This window comes from Passer domesticus, chromosome 2, assembly GCF_036417665.1.
Source record: "Passer domesticus isolate bPasDom1 chromosome 2, bPasDom1.hap1, whole genome shotgun sequence".
In the NCBI taxonomy this organism is placed as follows: Eukaryota; Metazoa; Chordata; class Aves; order Passeriformes; family Passeridae; genus Passer; species Passer domesticus.
The window spans coordinates 64067130-64085622 of NC_087475.1; the positions used below are offsets into that span (position 1 = coordinate 64067130).

General features: G+C 37.2%; 1 long non-coding RNA gene across 8 annotated transcripts in view; it reads right to left on the reverse strand.

The window, feature by feature from the left end:
* Positions 1 to 220: 220 nt before the first annotated feature.
* The window catches only part of LOC135294055 (uncharacterized), an 87073-nt gene continuing 68800 nt past the window's right edge, over positions 221 to 18493 (reverse strand). For 5 of the 8 annotated variants that reach the window (XR_010356193.1, XR_010356191.1, XR_010356192.1 and 2 more), the window contains 5 exons: positions 17455 to 17515; positions 15724 to 15849; positions 14641 to 14732; positions 14175 to 14261; positions 221 to 12592 (listed from right to left, as the gene is read on the reverse strand). This is a non-coding gene — a long non-coding RNA (uncharacterized LOC135294055). The remainder of the gene's footprint in view (positions 12593 to 14174; positions 14262 to 14640; positions 14733 to 15723; positions 15850 to 17454; positions 17516 to 18493) is intronic. The other 3 variants (XR_010356196.1, XR_010356197.1, XR_010356198.1) reach the window with 2 other exon arrangements.

Consider the following 18493-nt stretch of genomic DNA (forward strand, 5'->3'; position numbering starts at 1 on the left):
AGAGAGGAAGCAAAGGAATAAAATTAGGCTGGAAAGAGTAATGGCCTTTGTGGGACCAAAAAGACACAACTTACTGTATTGAGGAGAGGACAGAGCTACTAGAAATGTCAATGCCACTGGACAAGGAAAAGCAGATCTCACAGGGGTGAACAAATGGGTGGGTAATAGCTGCTATACAAACCTGGAAATGGCACAGAATAACATGGACAGGAGACTTAAATGTTCATGAGACTACAGAGATGTTTTATTTTTTTCCAATGTGTTAGGTTAATGCATCTATAGAATATCTTCCAGTAATAGTTTGCATACCTGAAGAAGAAAATTTCTCTTTAGGAGGTAATTTCTGCAAATGTGCTGTGAAATGAAACATTGCAGGATCCAGGCATCAGATGGATTAGTCATGTTGATACCTCACACCTGGAAACAAAAACTAAGATTTTGGAGGTCAAATAGATAAACTTTGAAGATCAGAATAACATCACTGTTTTGGTTGTGCTGGGGTGATAAGCCTACTGAATATTTCCTGGATATGTCCTGTTGGTGGCCTTTGTTTCAATGCCAGTTGCACTACAATGAGCACTAACCCTGTCACTAAGTTGCTAGTTTTCCATAAACTGGAAAGGTATTTCCTGGAACAGACTGGTTTACCTTTTGTTTTCTCCATTGGAAATTCTATCCTTAAGCCATATAATATTCATTTGCTACGTATAGTTGTTCAAAATATTAATCTTCTCAAGATGGCTCAGTAAACCATGGATCTCCAGGACACTTTAATAGCTTAAATATGGCCATGTCAAGAATGTAAGGGAAACATTGTACCTGCATGGTCGCTGATGTAACAGAAGCTTCTTCTATCATTGGTTAGGCTAAAACTGCTTTCTGCTTCTATTTTATAAGATTTCTTTGACAATTAAAGTGTGATAGTGCAATCTAGACTTCATTGTTGATATACAGTCCCAAAATCTCTACAAATACATGTTGGAAAAATGAGGGGCAATCATCTTTTTGCAAGATTCATGTTTTGGACACTCCCTGCTGGAAAACGCCCAAGCAGGCACAGGAACATCTGAGCAACTCCTCTTTTGGCTATAGTTTGCCCTCATAAGCTGTGCTATAACAGTGTCTTGTGCTAAGCTATTGAAAGGCTGACTCCTAGAATGACAGAATAGCTTGGGTTGGAAGGAACTTAAATACTATCTGGTTCCAGCTCCTCTGCCATGGACAGGGACACCTTCCCCTACACCAGGTTGCTTCAAGTCCTGTTCAACCTGCTCTTGAACAATTCCAGGGATGGGGCTTCCACAGCTTCTCTGGGAAACCTGTGCCAGTGCCTCACCACCCTCTGACCCATGATCCATGCTCTCAATAAACTTCTGAGGCAGGCTCCGAGACTGAATAGAAAAGCTGAATGTTATGGGAAGTCACAGAAAGCTAATGGAACATCAGACTGCTATGGTTTGGATCATCTCTGTTCTGTGCAGGGATCTATGCTGACTTCTTGTCTACCCTCAGGAGCAAGACAAAGCCATGAGTGAAGGATGTGATGACAGTTCTTAGATCACTTAGGGAATGTTCAGGACATGCATGCATATGTGGGTTTTTGTTCTGAAACAGGCAGTGACAAGCACGCAGGTTTTATACTGGAGGCAATGACGCCTGCTAGAAAGACCACAGAGTTCCTTCAGGCAGGGTGGGTAACAGTGTGGAAATAACTGTTTCGAAAGCTCAGAGCTCTCAGGGCTTTCTAACTTGGTAGTGATAAACTGCTGGCTGAAAACATTTCTCTGTATCCAATCTTTCAGCTGTACATATTTACATTTCTTGAGATCTGGGACAGCCTAAGCGAATATTGTACTGGAATTGGGATGGGCTCAATACCATATTTCCCCATCCCTTTTTGAGAAATAAAAAGGGAATCTCTCTTCCACAGGAAAAGAAGCAGTGCTACCAATGATCTAAAACACCTTGTGACCAAAAGGAGTCAATGAGTGACTAAAATAGAATACACAAATCTCTGTGACAGTTGGTAGGCTTTAACACATTAAAAAACCATTTCAGTGCTTGAAAGGAAGAGGTACAGCTTTAAAAATATTCCAAATGTTCTGGTGCAAACAGTCACACTTCCATGTGGATGAAAGAAGCAGGTGAATTACAATATACAAGGAAGTTGTCTTCTTTTTTTTTTTTCCTATTTAAGTCTTGTGCTGCTTTGCTGGAGAGCATGTAGGCCTGCAGGGTTGGAAAGCCTATGGTCTTGTGATGCCTGTAGTTGGCAACTGGTATTTACTTGTCTTGAGAATCTAAGAAAAGTGTGTACAACCCTGTCTACACAAAGAGAATGCAAAGCATTGAATAGGTCATTTGCTTCAGAAAACTCATAAATACTCTTTATCAAGATGTCTGTCTCTGGAAATGTCACTACTGCACCATATCTAAATTCCTTTCCAGATGTCTGTAACAATGCTTACCATTTCAAATTAGCATTTGCAATATTAACTAATAATACTCTAGAGACCCTCATTTTCAGAAGGTAATTCTTTCTGCAGCAGAGATCAAACTTCAGCACCTTTTTGCTCTAGGTGTCAATATTTGCCGTCATTGGAAGCAGCTTTCACAGAGTCAATTAGCTTGGGAAAGACCTCTGAGATCAAATCCAGAGGTCCATGACCAACTGAACACCACCTTGTCAACTGGACCACGGCACCAAGTGCCACATCCAATCTTTTCATAAACAACTCCAGGGATGGTGACTCCACCACTGCCCTGGGCAGCCCATTCCAATATCTAATCACCCTATCTGAGAAGAGATTCCTCCTAATGTCCAAACTAAACCTCACCTTGTACAGTTTGAGACTATTTCTTCTCATCCTGTCACTTGCTACCTGGAACAACAAACAAGTTCTCTGCAATTACCTAAATGGATGTTGTAGCACAGTGTCAGTCAGTCTCCCAGGGTGTCGTCTTTTCTCCCAGATAACAAGTGACAAGATGAGAGGAAATGGCCTCAAGTTGTGCTAGTGTAGGTTTAGGTTGGATAGTAGGAAAACTTTCTTCACTGAAAAGGCGGTTAGGCATTAGAACAGATTGCCCAGGGAGGTGATGAAATCACCATCCCTTGGAAAGCTCGAAAGGCATGTGGGTGTGGCACATGGGGATATGGTTTAGTGGCAAGCATGGTGGTGCTGGGTTAATGGTTGGACTAGAGATCCTGGAGGTCTTTTCCAACCTTAATGCTTCTGAATCTGTGAGATGCTGAAAAATACAGGAAGTTCCCATCTCTGAACCACACCTACTTCTACTGGTGTAGGATGTCCAGCTAAACAGAACTGTACAGAACCTTTCAGTCTTCTGGTTCTGACTAAGCACAGGAGTATTTTATATGGAACTAGTCCTACAGGATGCTGAAAGGTTATAAAAAATGATCTCTAACTACCAGCAGAGTAGAGAATGCTTGAATCAATACTGAAGGCCAGACACCCATTAAGTTTATGAGGGGCGATTCTGAGCCTGATTTGACAGTGAGGAGCTTGATTTCTCTGATGAAGCTCAAGGATTCAAAAGTGATTCAACCTTGCTATAATTTTGGTGCCACATTGTTACTGATAATTTCTCTAGAATTATGGCTGCCAAGGAATCCAAGAACTGTAGACCACTGTATCATGAAAATTCCAGCTCTGTGTGATTGGACTGCCTGGTGTTCCCAGGTCTGAACTGTGCTTCAGAAGAATTTATGTAGGATAAAATCAGGATCTGTTTTGCAACTGTTCTGTTCCTTTTCTCCATCTAATCAAGGTCTAGCCATATTAGGAGACTTGCTGACAGCCTAGGACAAGAAGTTAGAAAAGCAAAAGAGCTCTGGTCTTTCTCAAGTGTTTCTGCTCAGACAAACTAGAACCAGAGGCCAGGTGCCTGTATCACTTGTGACATCTTGAGGCAAGATGTTTCGCTTGCTCAGCCTTCTTAGAAGATACATGTGATGCTCATCAACTCAAAGTGTATCTTATGTAGACAGTCTTTAATGACACCACAATATTACACAGCAAATGTTTGAATGCTAGGGAGGTCATGCTCATTCATGGAGTATGCCCAGACATGGAAATCTTCCTAGGCTGAAGCAATTTCTCCAACCAAAGCAAAAAAAAAAAACCAAAGCAAACAAACTAGAGATGCTACGGTTTCTTAACTAAACCACATCTTAACACTTATTGAAGTGTTAATATAAACAAGTAAGAAAGTAAAGTAAGAAAAACTAATGAAGATTAGTGAAAAATAAAATTACTATCACTGGCTAATGAATGAGGGGATGGTTTAACACTGCACTTGCACAAAGAAATGCAGTTATTGCTTTCACAGGTTCTGATGAAAAATGTTCTGCTCTATTGGTATTCATGGGTACCAAAGGCTGCATGTTGTGTATCAATGCACAACACACACACACACAGAAGAATTACAAGTATTCTTAAAGATGTCAGAATTCAGGAGGATATTTTTTAGTTTTGTCTATGTAATATCCAGAGGCAGATGAAAGAAGGTGTCACAGGTAAAGAAGTTTTATATAAATTATTTGGTTTTAACATGAAGGATGACAGAGAAATTCCTGTCTCAAGGATGTGCCTTATGGGGATTCACAGTAGTTTCCCCAGGCCTAGATGTCTCAAAAGAAAAGCCTATTGGAAGCCTGAGAAACTCAAACACCATAAATCACCAGAACCAGGTGCTGTTTTTAAAAGATCCTACAGTACAGAAGGAAAAACTAGAAATAAAATTAGGATTCTGTCAATTACAATTAAAAATGTCCACTGCTCTGGACAATTGTTCACAAACTGTAATTCCAGAGGAAAGTGAGATACACTCATAGCAAAAGGTAATGCTTTTCTCAGGCTACTTACTTTATGTCTGAATAAGCATAAAATAATGGGATCACAATATAACAGCTCTGAAAGTTATATGTATGTTCTAAGTGGCTAGAATTACTTAAACAAACTAAAAATTAAACATACTTCAAGAACCATGAGGAAGTCCGGAAGTTCAAACCTAATTTGGGAAGAGGAGGAAGAATATTTCAATTTTTCTGAACAGGGTAAGTTATTTGAATCTTCATCAATCTAGAACAGGCTCTTACCTATGCTGCTAATTTATGGTGAGGGGATGTAAACTCTCCTGTAAAGAAAACACAAACTAAAATAAAAACTCTGAAACCCAAAGACTCAAAAAGCTGCTTCAAACACAGAAAGAAAGCAGTTTGGGGGTAGATTGCAGAAGGGAAGAGATGAGTCCCCTTGCTGGCTGCTGAACAGCCATGAAATTCTTCAATGCTACTCCCTGCTTTCCATCTTCAGCAGATTTAGAGAATATAAGAGAATAAAGTTTAAAGCCACCTTTACTGGTGCTCTCTTCAGCAATAAAATCAAGAATTTGGCATAATAGAGGACTGTGATGTAATTTACAAATACTTCATTATCTCAGTGTTCATCTACTGGAAACATAAGGTATTCCTTTAGTGTGCTTTAATGGGTACTCATATTTATTGTATGCTGACTTTACCATTACTTCAGGAAACATCTTAGGAAAAGAATATGGAACATGCAAGGAACTGCAGTTAGTCCAATAAAAGCAAATTCCACTACCCTTTGAAATCCTACCTGCAGCTTGCTTTCATCTGCTAACAGCAATAGTTATCACTGCCAACAACCTTTGAACAAAATAGTTATGTGACTTTTTTGCACATATCCTTGATTTAACAGGAAAGATGGGGAACATCTGTGGGCAACTTCCACTGGGTATTTTTTCAGAAGCAGGAGATGTGAACTTGAATCTCCTCAGGCTTCTGAAACCCAGGTTTTTTGTTTTGTGGAAGAGTCCCCTTGCCTTGGGATTGTTTCAGCTAGTTTCTTAAAACTCTTCTGAGGGATTTTAGCAAGTCATGACAATTTTAACCAGCTCTTTGTTCTGTCCCCATCTTTCCCATTCCCCCTTTTCAATTATAGCATGTAGCCTTACCGTCATATTTCTGCCAGCTTTTCCAAGACATCTGATCCCTGATTTTTTAATGTGTTCTAGGAGTGAGAAAAAGTCCTCCAGCACTCTGGCTTTCTTGGCATCATGCTAGTCTTCTGTGCTGCAGTAGAAAACTAATTAACACATCAGTTTCTCTAGCACTGTTGCAGCTATGGATTTTCAGACACAAATCCAATTCCTTAAATGAAGATGAGCTGTTATAACCTTGGCCATACCTGATGCAAAAAGAGAGAACTTCTGTATTATCTTAGAGCAGAAAATCCTGTACCTCTGTGACAGAGTTCTTTCTAGAATCCTCGTATCACCCAGTACTATATTTCATATAGAACCTACAGCATTCCATCACTACAAGGATATACAGTGACAAGGGAGATTTTAGGTTCTCTTTACAAACTCTTTGGGGAAAAAAAAAGCCAAAACACCAAAGATGCCTAATAAGAGTCCTGCAATTGTCAGCAGGAAACATTAATTTCATTTTGAATAAGAATTTCTTCAGTTTCTCAATACATGAGAAAAAAACCTAGAAGTATGCTGCTAGTTGCATTGGTAGCAACTTAAAACACAAACAAAAACATCTTAAAGCCAAGCAAATGTGATTAAAAACACCAAAGATTCTTGGTAAAACTGTACCTTGTTAAATAGAAGCTCTCATAGATGTGCCTGCAAGAGAGTCTCAGTCATTAAATAAGTCTGTACCTGGTTAGTTCACTGCCAGCTTAAAAACTTTTGTGTTTTAAACCCCTGCATTCTTGACAGAACTAGATCTAAATACTTTGCCTTAGTCAGGCTGTGAATGTGATATTAAAGCATGCTAGTCTTAAATTTTATCACAAGGACAAAATACTGTTCTACATTTTTACTACAGCAATTTAGAAATAAATTTCTATAAAGGCATTAAGAAACTGTGTGCAGGCATTCTAACCAAGCTTTAACATTTTTTTCTACATAAAAGATAATACTTGATTCAAAGGCAGTTTTTTTCAAGCACACACATTTTTCTTCTCTCTCCACTTACTCTATTTGTGATATGGGATCGAAAAAAAATTGCTTGTTGAGTACAATGAACAGCTGAATTCAAGCACAACTCCTTTCTAGAATCTCCACAGCAATACAACCAACAGGGGGCTGTCTGGCTACACGATGTTATCAAATCTGCAGTGAAATCCTTTTCCTCACTGTGCAACCTACCATTCATGCACATTTCCTAAAATTCGTTGAAGAACAAGTCATTTAACACATTTCATACCTCCAAAACATTTGAGTTCTTGTGCATCTTTGTCTCGTAGTATTGGAAATTTCATATTTTTCATCTGGAAGTTCCATTATAGATGGATAATATAGCTATAGTGTATTTATTGATGTGTCTGCAACAACATATTGCTTTTTGGAAAAGGGGGAGGCTCTCACATTGTCTTGATAATAGGAAAGCATCTGGAAGCAGCTGTGATATGCCTAAGATGCTATATCTATATGAGCACTTTTGTGCTGGTTTCGTATGTTGATACTAATCTTCTGTACAAGAAAAGAGATAAACCAAAATGTTTTTAGATTTGATATTGATTTAAAGAGCAGATAGATAGGCAAAGTCTGTCTGTAGTAGTGTCAAGAAAGGAAGAATTAGGCCCTGAATATTCCTTACAGTGATTTAAACAATGGAAATGGACTTTAAAACTGGAGTGCCAGTCTCAAGAGTGAAGGGTACTTTCCTCGGTGCTGGCACTGTTACAGCAAGCACATTCAGCTGGCTGAGCTTACCAAAAACTAACCTAAAGTCATTCAGTGAAACCACCAAAGACATACGAGAGCCAGGGTAATAGTGAAGGAAACAAGAAAACTTGTTCCCAAACTTGTCTGGCTTCAGGAATCACAAGGCTCTAGAACCATAGTCTTATCTTATTGATTATTCTAGCTAGTCAAATAATATAACACCCCTGAAGCTCTTCCTTTACCTTTATTTCAATAAAACATAAAAAATTTATACATTTGAGACTTTCTATGCTATAATTTATGCCTTATGTACTTCAAATTTTATAATACTTAAGGGTTTTTTTAGTATTTGTTGAGAAATTCCAAAATGTTTTACTTTTAAAACCACTTAAAAGTATAAAACCTGCTAACAGAAGGTTCTTTTATGGGCAATAAAGCCACATACTCACCCCGCAGAAACATAGGGAAATCAGAAGCTTTCTATCCATGTCTGACTCCTATGGCTATAAAGAGCAGAAGAAAACACTATGGATATATTATTCCTATCTCTCAAGAGAAACTAAGCCTTCACCTACTATGCACTGTATACTTTAGACTGAAGATCCAAAGTAGATAAATGCTGCTATAATTAATGTAATTTCAGAACTTTTGAACATAAAAGTTCAAATCTTACATTAAGAGGCAGAAGCAATATAAGAAATTTAATTTTATTTATTAACAAATACAGAGCTATTAATTATAAGTGAATAAAACATGGGGAAAAAAAAAGAATTGCACCTGACGACCATTAAATAGTTTCTAACAGAAATAAACTATTTAGAGTGAAAAATAAGTACTCCGATGATTATTATCCCCTCACAGAAAGATGAGTAATGTCACTCATGCCATTGCATTTTTCCAGCACTTTTTCTCATTTCTCTTTATATTTAAATATTTTATTTCGATACACTTACAACTGCCACCTTGGCAAGGAGATTCACAGATATCTCAGACATAAGTTTTCCTTCAAATACATTTTAAATGTTTTGTTTGTGTTTTACATGAAGAATTGCTGCTGCTGTTAAACTGGTACAATAGAGCTCACCACTTTGGGCACATTTCTATAATTTCTTTTGACTTCTGTGACAATAGGTTACAATGAAGATAAAGGGAGTCTAAACACTTCAATTCAACTACTACTGCTAATGTTGCTACCTGGTTAGAAGAGATTTTCTCCAATACTCAAGATACCATGACTAAGGGAAAAGCTGAAACATCTTCAGATCACTGTATCCAAATTTCTAATACAGACAACTCTCATTTACCAAAGTGTGCCATAGGCACATTTTGAAGAAAATGGTGGTAGAAGTCCTAAATACTTAGGTATAAGTAACTTCATATTTTTGGAGATGCAGTCTTACCACTGTACATTAAGAAATTGTTGCAATTTAAATAGCTCATTCTTTCTGTAAAATAGATCTCCACAGGTAAATTTATTATCAAATATGCTGAAGTTCAAACGTGTATACCTTCACTACATAGAACATTTTGCACAATGTTGATGATGTTACTTAAAAAAAATGACAAGCAAAAAATGGCACACACAGGCGTTTAATAATGAGTTATATTTGCAAAATGAATCAGTGAAAAGACAGGACACAAATCTGAGTATTTTGGAGTTCACAGGACTGCAGAAATAGACCATGAACAAACAGCACAGAAACTCTGCTTCCCAGCCTGAGCTGGTAACAAGGAAAGTTGATTGCAGATCTGGTCCTTAAAAGATGCACAGTACTCACCTCTTCCTCTGAAATCAGAATTAATAAATGCCATAGAAAATTCCATGAGGCATTACTGTAGTACAGCTACTAAACAAAAGTAGGTAAAACAGGCCTTCAAGGCATGTGTCCATTACCTACTTTAAATGTGATACTGAGGTGTAGAAACGTTATAGTATGCAACAGTTTGAAGCTCTCTTTAAAAAGAGAGGAGACTGTCAGCAGACATAACTTCACAGAGCATTTTAATTCAAATGACAACTCCTAAGAAGCTCAATGTGAACCAGCAGTGTTTTTTTCAGATGTGAGTCCTAAATCAGACACCTCTAAAGTAAAGCACGATATACGTGCTTCAGAAACAATGGCCTGGTTACTTGTCCAGCATCACGCAAGAACAAAGGCAGAAAAATAAACACCACATACCAATAGATTAAACATTCTGTGTGATCATGAAGATTGCTTCATGGTATACTGACACAAGGGGGCAAATGAAGATTGCAGAATCCTAAAGCAGGAGTTATCTAACTTCTTAATGTTTCATTTTGTGATCTTCTTGTTCTTTTTACAGTTATTATCTTGTGCTTTGTTTTTTTTCCCCCTCAAAAAACATTTCCTCCTTTGACTTCTAATTCCCCTTATTAGATGAAGCATTTTATGTACTTCCACAAAGACGATGAGAGAACTGAAGAATCTTTCACATGAAGAAAGGCTGAGTGAGCTGAGACTCCAGCCTGGAGAAGAAAGGGCTTGTGTTTGTGTGATCTCAGCAATGTTTCGAAATGCCTGCTGGTGGGGGCACGGCAGAGTAAAGAAGACATAGCCAGGCTCTTCTCTGTCCAGAAACAGGACAAGAGGCCATGGGTAAGAAATGAAGTGCATGAAAGTCCAGCTGAACAGAACAGGCTGCAGAGTCTCCATCCTTGAATATATTCAAAATTGACTGGACATAGCCTTAAAGAAACTACTCAGTTTGAACTAGAGATCTCCCTGACAACCTCAACTACTCTTACTTGGAGATTTCTTTTCAGGACCAAAATTCATGAAGTAGCTGAGGGTACTAATAGGCTTACTCTCTTCTCTGTGGAATACAACGGGGGGGGGGGCGTGATTTCCCATATGAGAGCAAAAGCTGCTACTTGACAGTCTGTATTCCCTTCTGGATGTGAAGTGCAGAGTGCGCCAGTGAAATGTTAGGAATCGTCTAAGGGTGCAAGCCTCTTTCCCTAAGCCTGACTTGTTCTCTTTGCCTCAAGCCAGATCCCCTCTGTCAGGCTGCTGCTTCTTCCAATTTCAATAAACAAACCCACCCCCAAATCTTTGCCCAATGTATTTCAATCCTTCTGATTTTCCAGTTCATCAGATCTGTCCTTCCTGTATCTGTTCTCAGCCAACCTTTTAACATTGCACTTTTAGACTAGCTCTCTTCACTCATATACAGCTATTAGCTCAGTTTATTTTCAAGCAGGCCTATCTCTTCTTGCCTTTTTATGTAAATTAAACATCTTTTTCCCATACAGTTCCTAAGCCTAGCAGAAAATAAACGCCTGAACTGAAAACAGTGAGCCTTTCTTTCTTACATCAGGCACAGTCCTTAGGACCCCAGAGCTGCAACATGAAGTGAATTTGATCCAGCCACAGTCTCTGGCACCACCCATACAGGCAAACCTCTGGAAAATATAACTAATATTAAGCCACCTGTGAAACACGTGAGAAATGTAACATCCTTTTCAAAGGTTTAGAAACGGAATAATTTGAGTAGGCCTTCATAAGCACTTGAAGCAGTTTTCATATCCAGACAGGAACTTTGGTTCCTCAGCTGAACTCTGGTTCTGCAAACGCTCAAACTGTGTTTTCACCATGTCACTGAACTATTCTATGCTGCTAGGGCCACCGAACAAGGCGCTCCAACCTTTGCCCTTCTGCTTCTTCCTGCTCCCTGCTATTTCCTGCCCTTGTGCCAGTGATAGGAGTTTGCATGGTGAACCAGAAGGAAGCACAGTCTTTTTCACTCTTCACACAAAGGCCAACATGAGCACAATGAAGTAGTCAGGAACAGTTTGGCCACTGGACTTTGACAAAGCCATGCAAATAGAGCAATTTGTTGCACACTCTCAAGTCTCTGAGCTCTTTAGATTCACATCTACTCATGGAAGTCTCTGGGAAAAATCCTGGGTACATTAAAATACTAGATCTGCAAGAGCAACTGGATGGATGGGCCTCCTTGAAGCACTAGTCTGCAGCATGATGAAAAAAAGCAGAGACCTTTAAGGTCTTTCCAAGCATTTCTAAGTCTTCAGTTGGCTGAAGTGTATGTGCAGGTCTTCAATACTTAGCAGTTACATAGTGCTACCTAAATAAAGTCAATGAGAAAGCTATCCAACTTTGAGCCAGATAGGATTTTTTTTTAAGTAGTCAACCTCATTTTGGTCATGTATCTTAAGAGAAATGTAGTAGGTAAATGTGCACACAAATGTTCTTCATGAAAAACTGCAGGCTATCTAATTCTGCATAGCTGTGCTGTTGAGAACTGCTGAGGTCTGAACTAAATTGGAAATTTTAGCTGTTAGTAATTTTGCCAGTTCAAATTCATAGCAGTAGTAGAAAATGAGAGTGTGATTTTTACCAATCTGAAATTCTGAAATATGGTCAAATAATGCCAACTGATGAATTATAACAACTTGGATTCATACTCATCTACATCATGTTTGTACCTGTGCAACTGCCCCAGTAGCAGTTCTGTGAAGGCTAAAATCAAAACAAATCTGGAGTGCAGATAAGCTTATTTTCCTCCTTTTAAAACATCTATATGATATATTAGCTTGACTCTGTGATCACCTATTTGAATAGGTATGTGTATTTTAAATGGTGAAATACAACAGGGCTAATAAAATTAGATTAGCAAGTGATACTGAGTCATGATAGTGAAGAAAATAAAATCTTAAAAGGAAACACACTTTCAGATCTGTATCTAAAATTAGTGACATTTACATAACCATTAGTCTACATTTGACTCACCACACAGTTCTCGCATACAGCTTTTAAAAGGAAAGGAGCCCAAGTAATTTTCATTCTCATTGCAGCAACTTCAATCATCTCAATGAAAGATTCTCCTACAAGAGAAAAATCTTAGTGGAAGGTGAGAAAAAAATTTAGTTAATTCACAGTGAGATATGCAGTTTAAACTTCTAACCATAAAACTGTTACCTGTCTATAGCCCAGTGGTTTAAGAAATGAAGTGGTTAATAAGTTTTGTTAAAAAAACTGGAAGGCACTTTTTATATATGAGCTCTCTTTGTTAAAAGCATGACCAAATACTTCCCAGCTCCACTAATTTAGAAAAAGATTGTAAAAATGAACACAATTTTAAGCATTTTAATAAAGAAATGTGTTGACGTTTAAAGTAACATAGTTTTTATAGTTTTTAATTATATAAACACTTACCAAAAGCATTGTTAGACAGGTGTAGCTTGAGACAGCTCCTTTAGAAAGTTCAGTTTTCATATAAACCAAAGCAAAATTATATATATGTCTATTCTGTTACCATCAGATACTATGAAGCTCTAAATATAATTTCTGAATAAATGAAAATACAAAAAAGCTAAGAAAGTGTTCACATACAAACAATATATAAACTCATAGCAACAAAAAGGCATAGGGAATACATGCAATGTCCTGTTCCACGACTCACGTGCAGAAGTGGCTAGCCTTACTTCAGCAGCACAGTTAATACTGGAGATATTTACAGTCTTAACACCAATATTTACGTGCTGCTAAAGTATGACAGACATCAGCATCATAAGAATGACAAATACATAAGTGGTATGTCTCTTCAGGGTGATGAAATCCTTGTATTTTTGAGGCAGCACAATATGGCCTGCACCTTTTCAAAACCCACAAACCATTATGTGCTGCTACGTTATGCCAAGGTGTCTACCATGCTTCAAGGAAACAAACACATGCTGAGCTGAATGCAGAATTTTCTTATTGAACTTTAGCTTTCATGTAGTAACATCAGTTGTATTAATGAGCTACAAAATGCTTAGAAAACATCTGTCCATTTTCAAGCTGACTATTTACTTTATTGTCACCTGTGCATAATACCTTAATGCAACATGAACCACAACCTGGACAACTGTTTGTCTAATTAGAGGAGCTAAAGATTATGCATATATATTTCAAAGGAAAGCAAAAAAATCTGAGTTATTTTCTAATCTTTTTGTCATCTGGAAACTCAGATGTGAAAAGAAAACCCCAAAAACTTTCATATGTAAGAGAATAAGAGCTAATTTCAAAATAAGTTTTGTGAACTATTCTATCAGTCCTCAAGCTATCTGTTAGCTCTGCAGCTTATCCTTACTGTAACTTTTGGGCAGACAGACTCAAAAGAGCCCCACTTAATTTCAGAGGCAAAAAAAAATAGATATATAACCCAAAACAATTGTTAGCAAGAACAGTAACTTATCTGTTATTATGGGCAGGAATTCATCTGCCCCCAGCCTAGAACTGACCATGCTGCTTTACTTGATGTAGGCAAGAGATGTAGAATTCACGGCCCTGCTAGGTATCATTTTCTTAGACTAAAGAATGCCAGAGATTTAAGTCTGTGCAGTCCTTTTACTGCTTCCCTAGATAACATGAATTATGCTTTCTTTAATGTTTTTATACTAAACTATTAAGACAAAAGCTACTTACACAGCATGGAACCAAGCATGCCACTCCACTGCAATAAGCCTTCTAGTCAGGTCACGACAAACAACTTCTGCAAATTAACAGGGCTATCTGGAAGCACAAAAAGATTTGGCAGGCCATGTCGGGGAAAGATTTGGGAATTTTCTTTTCTCCCTTCCTACTTTTGTTCCTACAGTAATACAGCAGGGCAATATCTCTAAAATAGTCCATTGCCATAAATGTGCCAATTAAAGTGAGATTGACAGTGTAAATTTACAGGTAACAGCAGCAAAATTTCTTATATAGTTTATTCAGGTAAAGATTCTAACTTCAGGAACTACATCAAAGAGCCATTTCCAGTATATTTTATACATGCACAGGTCTATTTACACTTATTCCCACCCCACCTCTTACTACCCATGTTTGTTTTTAAAATCAGACAGCTAAAATAGGCAAACTAAATTAAATAGGCACAACTTACCCAACTTACCATGGTGAATTAAAGCAGGAGTGCTAAGTCAAAATAAACCTATACTGTAAACGTGTGCTCTGACAGTTGGTCTCCCCCCTGAAGAAACTGTGCTAGGCATAAACCAAGAGAAGAAAAAGTAAAGACAAAATCTGCACCATATATATGTGTGTATATATAGACACACACACACACACATATATATGTATAATGTGGAAGGCAAAGATAAAGATAGATGTGAGCAAAAAATGCTAGTCAGTAGTAAAATAATTACTTCAACTTTTCTGGAAAAATAATATGAAAAATATTCTTGAGCAAGAAAAAAAATTGTTTTGTACTTGTAGATTTACCTTAAAAGATTGCAAGAAAATTACTTAAATAAGACAGCTGCAACATTTAATACCTTTGGAAGTGCATCTGTAATTTTTACATTCAGGCCAAATTCTTCATTTGAAACTCCACGTGTTTAACAGATACTATTCTTTCAATTGCCTGGTTGATTTCAAGTTCTAGCTTAAGTATGGAGTGGTTTTTTCCTGTTCTATAACTAAATCCCTTTAAAATCAAACTATACACACCATGAAATGAAGACTTGGCAGAACTATTATGCTATTTTCTACAGAAAGTACATTAGTAAGAAAAATTGCAGGTAATTCCACCCACCCATACAAAACATGAACACAAAACCTTGCATGAATTACAGGATTACAGACTGTTTGAATTTTTCTTTTTTTAAGTTATTTTGGAAGGTGTTTTGTTGTTGGTTTGTTTTTTTTTCCTAACTTTACTACAAAGTAATGTCCCAAAAGAAACCAACCAACTCAAAATTCAACACAATGAGACTGTATGTTTTCTACATTGCTATTAAAATAGATAGAATCTACATGGAGAATAAGCAAATTATCACTTAAAATTGAAGGCAGTCTTTGTGAGAGAAGGGGTTGGGGAACAGGAAAAGAATGAAAGGAGGAAGTCTAAGATAAGAAGTGTACTGATAGCTGAGCTAGGAATCTACTGAAATCCAGGAATGTCTGCACAAAGCTGTGTACCATTATGTTTTGGTCATAAAGTCAATATAGTTGTTACCATGAGTGCTTCTCCTACCTCCATCCTTGTGTCTTAAATCTGTGGATGAGAGACAGCTAGACAAAAGATGCAAAAGTGAAATTCCACAGAAGCAGCTCACATATACAAGTCAGGAATGCTCTTTGAAAAAAATATGTACTGGAACTGTTAAAAAAAAGAAAGGAAAAAAGAAGTGTATGTGTATATGTATTTGCCCTTGTTTTAGCAATTAGAGTGTTCCCAAGCAATGAAGGAGCCTTTCCTTGATTTCAGTATTTCTTAGTTGATTTATCAAAGACCAAGCCCAATATAAAATATAGTTTTTGGTTTTTATTGTTTATAGTTCAGAGTTTATGACAACACCGAGCCAAACTCAATCTTTTCTGACCCTATGAAAACCAGCTACAAGTCAATTCTGGCTACTATACATACTAATAAGCTCCTTAAATGCTACTATAACTACTAATAAGTTCCTTAAACCTCAGTGTAACATATTATATCCAGAAGGTACCACTAGGCCTGCAATCTGACTGACAGGCCAGTGACTCAGAGGAAGAGACACCAAGGACTTTGTATTAAACACTGTATGTTGTCTCTAATACTGAAGAGAGTGATATAAAATATTTATCTCATGCCTTTTGGTAATACAAAAAAAGCCCTCCCTTGATACTTCTTGGCCAGAAGCTCTTCCTCAATAGTGTTATACACCATTGCTCACAACCATATTCCACTGCTTTAGTTCCTGATTCATTAATACAAAACACAGATCCAAAATGAAAGCAAGGCTATTGCTTCACTGTTCATTGTGACCCTTTCCCAACCTTATTTCAGATTAAAATTAGAAAACTGAACATGAACCTGAAAGACTTAAGTATTCCACAGTGTAAAAACATTACATTTGTCCACCAGTGCTGCTCTCCTTCACAGCCCTGACACCAGCAATTACACATATACTCAGTTTTCCCAGGTTAGCTTAGTTTAACCAGAAATGAGACAGGGTTTGCATTGAGATGGCACAGCATGAAGTGGAGCATCTTCGACAAGTGTGTCCTGCTCTGTGCATTCCATTAATGGAGTAACTTACTTCTCTGTTAGACAGGACATTTTGCAGTGTAGCTTTTTGGGCAATTGCTGGTAAATTTGCCAAGCTCTCTTCTCACACCTCAGTGCCACTAACACATCACTATCAATACACACAATGGGAGTTCAACACTGGAAAATACTTTTAGGGTTTTATTGAATTAATCTGGGAAAAAGAGATCATCTCACTGTTCACTACCAAGAAATCTGAACATTCCCATTCTCTAAGATTCTCAGATCTAAAAGTGTATGTAGCTGTATCTTTCTCATACACTGTTTGCACCCCTCCCCAAGTTAAAACAATAGTTTCATTTTATTTTTGTCATATGCTTACTCAACACTGCAGTATTTGTACTGCAAACATCCTAGAATTTATTACTCTTGTTCGTTCTCAAACCAAAGATTGAGAAGTATATTATTTTACTCTTGCTTCTTTGTTAAGGAACTGTCTTTCCATCTAATTTGTGATGTCAGCAGCTTTTAAAGTGGTATGCATGTATTTTTTAAAAGAAGAAAAGATTCCACTGAAATATTTCAGAACATTAACTTTAAAGGTATCAGTGTACCTTTGGCTACTATTCCATTATTATTTGGTTCAGGCATAACCTACAATACTCAGTTAATTCACTCAACTTAATCAGGGTTACTTTCTGGTCAGAGGAAGAAGTGTTAAGAGAATAAGCTATATACCTTGATTGCTCTTCTCCTGAAGGAACAGTGAGATTTTTAATTGCTGTTTAAGACTGCAGTTCTAAAAAGAAAAAATAAAATTAAATAATTTTAAAAAATCTATCTTCCAACTAGCAATTTTGTTGCATGTGTCTGTTTGGTTTTTTAAAATTAAATAATGCTAATACAGCAATAAATTTGCCTCACTTCACCTCAAAGAGGTGCAGTAATCCATGATCAAGCTTATACACACTCTCCATGTATAATAGGTCCTCCCATACCTTCTAGCAAGCATCTAAATATTTCTAAGACTATTATAAAGCTGTGGAAAAAAAAAATCACAAATAATGCTTTAAATAATTCTCTGAACAAAAAGATGAATATTTGAATAGAGATAACTAGCACCAATTTAGAGTTTTGGTAGCACAAACTTTGACATAAAAAAAAAAAAAATTGTGTGTTCACTTTTTCCTGATTATGTCAACAACACTCCCCATATAACCATGGCAAAAGACTGGGAGAACTACATTTTTTGCAATGTGAAGTATTAATAACTAAAGTAAAGCAGATGACTGCTGATTACTGAAATTTACTGCTACTAAATTTGGAGAATCTATATCATGTGTCCAGCCATCTCTCCAAGGATCGTGAACAAACAGATTTAGACTAGCTGGAGAACTACTGCATAAGATAAACATGAAATAACAAAGCCAGCTAAAAATAAAAACCAGGAAGTAAAACCATTGAGAAATTCAGAAGTATAAAAATACCTAGAAATTTAGAAGTGCAGTTAAGGACTCTCAGCATCAAATTCTGTTTTACACCCTTTTTACTTAATCTAAGACTCCAACTACTGCCTATACTAGCTTGACACATGTATTAATTTGTATGAGGTGCACCCCCCCACTGATTGCACTCAGGAAGACAAACCAAAGTGAAGACTGCTACTTGGTTCTGCAATATTGATGCTTCTGTTGGAGTGATGAATAGCAAACAGAATGCAATGGATTTCTGTGAAAGGCAAGAAACTAAAGGTAGTAAGTTCTGACTTGAACAAGTA